This window comes from Bos mutus, unplaced genomic scaffold (assembly GCF_027580195.1).
Source record: "Bos mutus isolate GX-2022 unplaced genomic scaffold, NWIPB_WYAK_1.1 CTG660, whole genome shotgun sequence".
Lineage (NCBI taxonomy): Eukaryota > Metazoa > Chordata > Mammalia > Artiodactyla > Bovidae > Bos > Bos mutus.
The window spans coordinates 22501-27500 of NW_027220139.1; the positions used below are offsets into that span (position 1 = coordinate 22501).

The 5000-nt window shown below is 72.9% G+C and overlaps 2 non-coding genes across 2 annotated transcripts; both read right to left on the minus strand.

Moving 5' to 3' along the window:
* Positions 1-1879: 1879 nt before the first annotated feature.
* Positions 1880-1998, minus strand: LOC138987109 (5S ribosomal RNA). Its single transcript, XR_011463545.1, has one exon. It is a non-coding gene; the product is annotated as a 5S ribosomal RNA (ribosomal RNA).
* A 2005-nt stretch (positions 1999-4003) lies between these two features.
* On the minus strand, positions 4004-4122 carry LOC138987110 (5S ribosomal RNA). Its single transcript, XR_011463546.1, has one exon. It is a non-coding gene; the product is annotated as a 5S ribosomal RNA (ribosomal RNA).
* Positions 4123-5000: the final 878 nt, after the last annotated feature.

Sequence of the window (5000 nt, forward strand, 5' to 3'; positions counted from 1 at the left end):
ACCGGAGTCCCGGCGGCCGTGTGGCCGGCCGACGCCGCTCCGCCCCCCGCACACCGCCACCCCCGGCCAGCACCCGCCTGGCCCGGCCCGGGGGACCACGGGGCTTCCGGGACCCGGGACCCTGGACCCGGAGCAGCCGGCCCGGCATGCCTGCGGCGGATCGGGCGGGGGTGGGGTGGGGGGGGGTGGGGTGGGGTGAGGGGCGCGGAGGGGTGAGGCGGGGCGGAGGTCTTGGCGCTCCCACCCTGGGACCCTCCAGGCCCGCCCCCGCTCGGAGGCCGCCGCCCCCTCAGCCACCCCTCCCCCCCCCCCCCCCCCCCCCCCCGCCCCCCCCCCCCCCCCCCCCCACCAAGGCCTTCGCTGCTCAGGGCCACGTGGCCCCGGAGCTCTCTGGCCGGGGCCCGCTGGGGCCCGCGGTCCTCTGAGCCTCCTGCGGGCCTGTGCGCAGCCCAGCCGTGGCCCTGGCGCCCATCCTGCCCGGCACCTGCCCGGTGCCCAAAGCCACCTGGAGCCACCAGCGCGGTGAACCAAGAGCTCGTCCGCCCCGCCCCTTCGCCCTCCCGAGGCCCCCCTTGCCCCCACGCCGCCCTCCAAGCACAGGACCTTCCGGAGGGAGCAGACGAGCGACATGCAGGCACACGGACAGACACACAGACACTCGCAGGCACCCACGCCACGTGAGACAGCCGGCCGGCCGGCGCCAGCGCGGCAGCCAGGGCCACAGCCATAGCACCCGTGGGAGGCGGGGTCAGGAGAGACAGAGACAGAAAGAGATGAAGGTTCAGAGACACACTCCCAAGACGGCGCGAGGCAGATGCAGACAGACAGACAGACAGACAGACAGACACGAGCGCGCAGGCACACACGGGGAGGGAGAGACAGAGAGAGGGAGACACCGGCGACTGACAGAGAGCGGAGAACGGGAGCGGACAGGGGACGGGGATGGCATCCGCTCCGAGATAGACACACTGGCACAGACCGTGACACACCTCAGAGAGAGGCCGTGCGGCAGAAGCAGCTTCCCTAAGGGAGGGGGCGTCAGCCTTGGGCCGGCGGGCCCCGGCTGGACGCAGCGCCCTGGGGCTGGCAATCACCCGTGGGGACCCCCGGACTTCCTCGCATCCGAGGTCTCAAAGGTCCCCTTCGGCTTGGCCACCTACGGCGAGACCCAGCCCCCGCCCCCAGGCCAGAGGGTGAGTGCGTGAGAGTGTGTGTGTGAGTGTGTCGGTGGGCGACGGTGGGGTCTGGTCGACTGGGGGCCGGGGGGAACCCAGAATGGAGGGGACAGGGTGTGGCGGCCGGGGGTTTGGAAGTCTGTGTGGTCCTCTTGCTGTCTGTCTCTCTCTCTCCCTCTTTCTCCGTCTCCCTTACCTGTGGTCTCCGGCTCTTGACCTTTCTCGGCGGCGGTGGGGCGGGGTGTGTGTGTGCGTGACTGTTTTGTGTGTGTGTGTGTGAGTGTTGTGCGCGCGCGCCTGCGGGAGACCCAGCGGTTGCCTGCGAGGATGCGTCGGGGTGGGGCTGGGGGGCGGGCCGGGGGGCTGCGGCTGCGGCGGGGGCTGGGGCCGGGGCCCCGCCCAGAAGTGCCTGAGGCCTGCCAAGGGAGCCCCAGAGAGAGAGCACCCCCTCCACCCCCGCCCTCGCCGGTCCTCTGGTTTCCTGGAAGCCGAATGCGGAGGGGCTCGCGGGCCGCCCGGAGGCAACCCAGGTCTGCAGCGGGAGTCGGGGCCCCGGCCACCCACCCCGGGAGGGGCTGGAAGGCAGGCGACCGCTCTGAGCGCGCTGGGGTGCGAGGGGCCAGCGGCAGGTGGGGCTTGCGGGGGTGGGGGGCGGGCGCTAAAAGAGGGGGGCAAAAAAAAAAAAAAAAAAAGAAAGAAAGAAAAGCCTACAGCACCCGGTATTCCCAGGCGGTCTCCCATCCAAGTACTAACCAGGCCCGACCCTGCTTAGCTTCCGAGATCAGACGAGATCGGGCGCGTTCAGGGTGGTATGGCCGTAGACGGGGGCGGCTGCCGCCGGGCGCCCTAAGAGCCCTGCGCTGCGCCTGCCTTTCGCTCCGACCTGCCGCCGCTCGGGCCAGCCGGCCGCAGCTCTCCACGGCGCGCGCTGCTGCCTTGAGCTGCACGACCCGCGACCGGAGTCCCGGCGGCCGTGTGGCCGGCCGACGCCGCTCCGCCCCCCGCACACCGCCACCCCCGGCCAGCACCCGCCTGGCCCGGCCCGGGGGACCACGGGGCTTCCGGGACCCGGGACCCTGGACCCGGAGCAGCCGGCCCGGCATGCCTGCGGCGGATCGGGCGTGGGGTGGGGTGGGGGGGGGTGGGGTGGGGTGAGGGGCGCGGAGGGGTGAGGCGGGGCGGAGGTCTTGGCGCTCTCCCACCCTGGGACCCTCCAGGCCCGGCCCCGCTCGGCCGCGCCCCCCCTCAGCCACCCTCCCCCCCCCCCCCCCCCCCCCCCCCCCGCCCCCCCCCCCCCGCCCCCCACCAAGGCCTTCGCTGCTCAGGGGCCACGTGGCCCGGAGCTCTCTGGCCGGGGCCCGCTGGGGCCCGCGGTCCTCTGAGCCTCCTGCGGGCCTGTGCGCAGCCCAGCCGTGGCCCTGGCGCCCATCCTGCCCGGCACCTGCCCGGTGCCCAAAGCCACCTGGAGCCACCAGCGCGGTGAACCAAGAGCTCGTCCGCCCGCCCCTTCGCCCTCCCGAGGCCCCCTTGCCCCCCACGCCGCCCTCCAAGCACAGGACCTTCCGGGGGAGCAGGCGAGCGACATGCAGGCACACGGACAGACACACAGACACTCGCAGGCACCCACGCCACGTGAGACAGCCGGCGGGCGGCGCCAGCGCGGCAGCCAGGGCCACAGCCATAGCACCCGTGGGAGGCGGGGTCAGGAGAGACAGAGACAGAAAGAGATGAAGGTTCAGAGACACACTCCCAAGGCGGCGCGAGGCAGATGCAGACAGACAGACAGACAGACAGACAGACACGAGCGCGCAGGCACACGGGGGGAGGGAGAGACAGAGAGAGGGAGACACCGGCGACTGACAGAGAGGCGGAGAGAACGGGAGGCGGACAGGGGACAGGGGATGGCATCCGCTCCGAGATAGACACACTGGCACAGACCGTGACACACCTCAGAGAGGCCGTGCGGCAGAAGCAGCTTCCCTAAGGGAGGGGGCGTCAGCCTTGGGCCGGCGGGCCCCGGCTGGACGCAGCGCCCTGGGGCTGGCAATCACCCGTGGGGACCCCCGGACTTCCTCGCATCCGAGGTCTCAAAGGTCCCCTTCGGCTTGGCCACCTACGGCGAGACCCAGCCCCGCGCCCCCAGGCCAGAGGGTGAGTGCGTGAGTGTGTGTGTGTGTGAGTGTGTCGGTGGGCGACGGTGGGGTCTGGTCGACTGGGGGGGGGGAACCCAGAATGGAGGGGACAGGGTGTGGCGGCCGGGGGTTTGGAAGTCTGTGTGGTCCTCTTGCTGTCTGTCTCTCTCTCTCCCTCTTTCTCCGTCTCCCTTACCTGTGGTCTCCGGCTCTTGACCTTTCTCGGCGGCGGTGGGGCGGGGTGTGTGTGACGTGACTGTTTTTGTGTGTGTGTGTGTGAGTGTTGTGCGCGCGCCTGCTGGGAGACCCAGCGGTTGCCTGCGAGGATGCGTCGAGGGGTGGGGCTGGGGGCGGGCGGGGGGCTGCGGCTGCGGGGGGCTGGGGCCAGGGCCCCCCAGAAGTGCCTGAGGCCTGCCAAGGAGCCCCAGAGAGAGAGCCCCCCTCCCCCCCGCCCTCGCCGGTCCTCTGGTTTCCTGGAAGCCGAATGCGGGAGGGGCTCGCGGGCCGCCCGGAGGCAACCCAGGTCTGCAGCGGGAGTCGGGGCCCCGGCCACCCACCCCGGGAGGGGCTGGAAGGCAGGCGACCGCTCTGAGCGCGCTGGGGTGCGAGGGGCCAGCGGCAGGTGGGGCTTGCGGGGGTGGGGGGCGGGCGCTAAAGGAGAGGGGAGGCAAAAAAAAAAAAAAAGAAAGAAAGAAAAGCCTACAGCACCCGGTATTCCCAGGCGGTCTCCCATCCAAGTACTAACCAGGCCCGACCCTGCTTAGCTTCCGAGATCAGACGAGATCGGGCGCGTTCAGGGTGGTATGGCCGTAGACGGGGGCGGCTGCCGCCGGGCGCCCTAAGAGCCCTGCGCTGCGCCTGCCTTTCGCTCCGACCTGCCGCTCGGGCCAGCCGGCCGCAGCTCTCCACGGAGCGCGCGCTGCACTTGAGCTGCACGACCCGCGACCGAGTCGGCGGCGGCCGTGTGGCGGCCGGCGCCGCTCCGCCCCCGCACACCGCCACCCCCGGCCAGCACCCGCCTGGCCCGGCCCGGGGGACCACGGGGCTTCCGGGACCCGGGACCCTGGACCCGGAGCAGCCGGCCCGGCATGCCTGCGGCGGATCGGGCGTGGGGTGGGGTGGGGTGGGGTGGGGGGGTGGGGTGGGGCGCGGAGGGGGTGGCGGGGCGGAGGTCTTGGCGCTCTCCCACCCTGGGACCCTCCAGGCCCGGCCCGCTCGGAGGCCGCCCCCCCTCAGCCACCCCCCCCCCCCCCCCGCCCCCCCCCCCCCCCCCCCCCCCCCCCCCCCCCCCCAAGGCCTTCGCTGCTCAGGGCCACGTGGCCCGGGCTCTCTGGCCGGGGCCCGCTGGGGCCCGCGGTCCTCTGAGCCTCCTGCGGGCCTGTGCGCAGCCCAGCCGTGGCCCTGGCGCCCATCCTGCCCGGCACCTGCCCGGTGCCCAAAGCCACCTGGAGCCACCAGCGCGGTGAACCAGAGCTCGTCCGCCCGCCCGCCGCCCTCCCGAGCCCCCCCGCCCTTTACGCCGCCCTCCAAGCACAGGACCTTCCGAGGGAGCAGGCGAGCGACATGCAGGCACACGGACAGACACACAGACACTCGCAGGCACCCACGCCACGTGAGACAGCCGGCGGCGCCAGCAGCGGCAGCCAGGGCCACAGCCATAGCACCCGTGGGAGGCGGGGTCAGGAGAGACAGA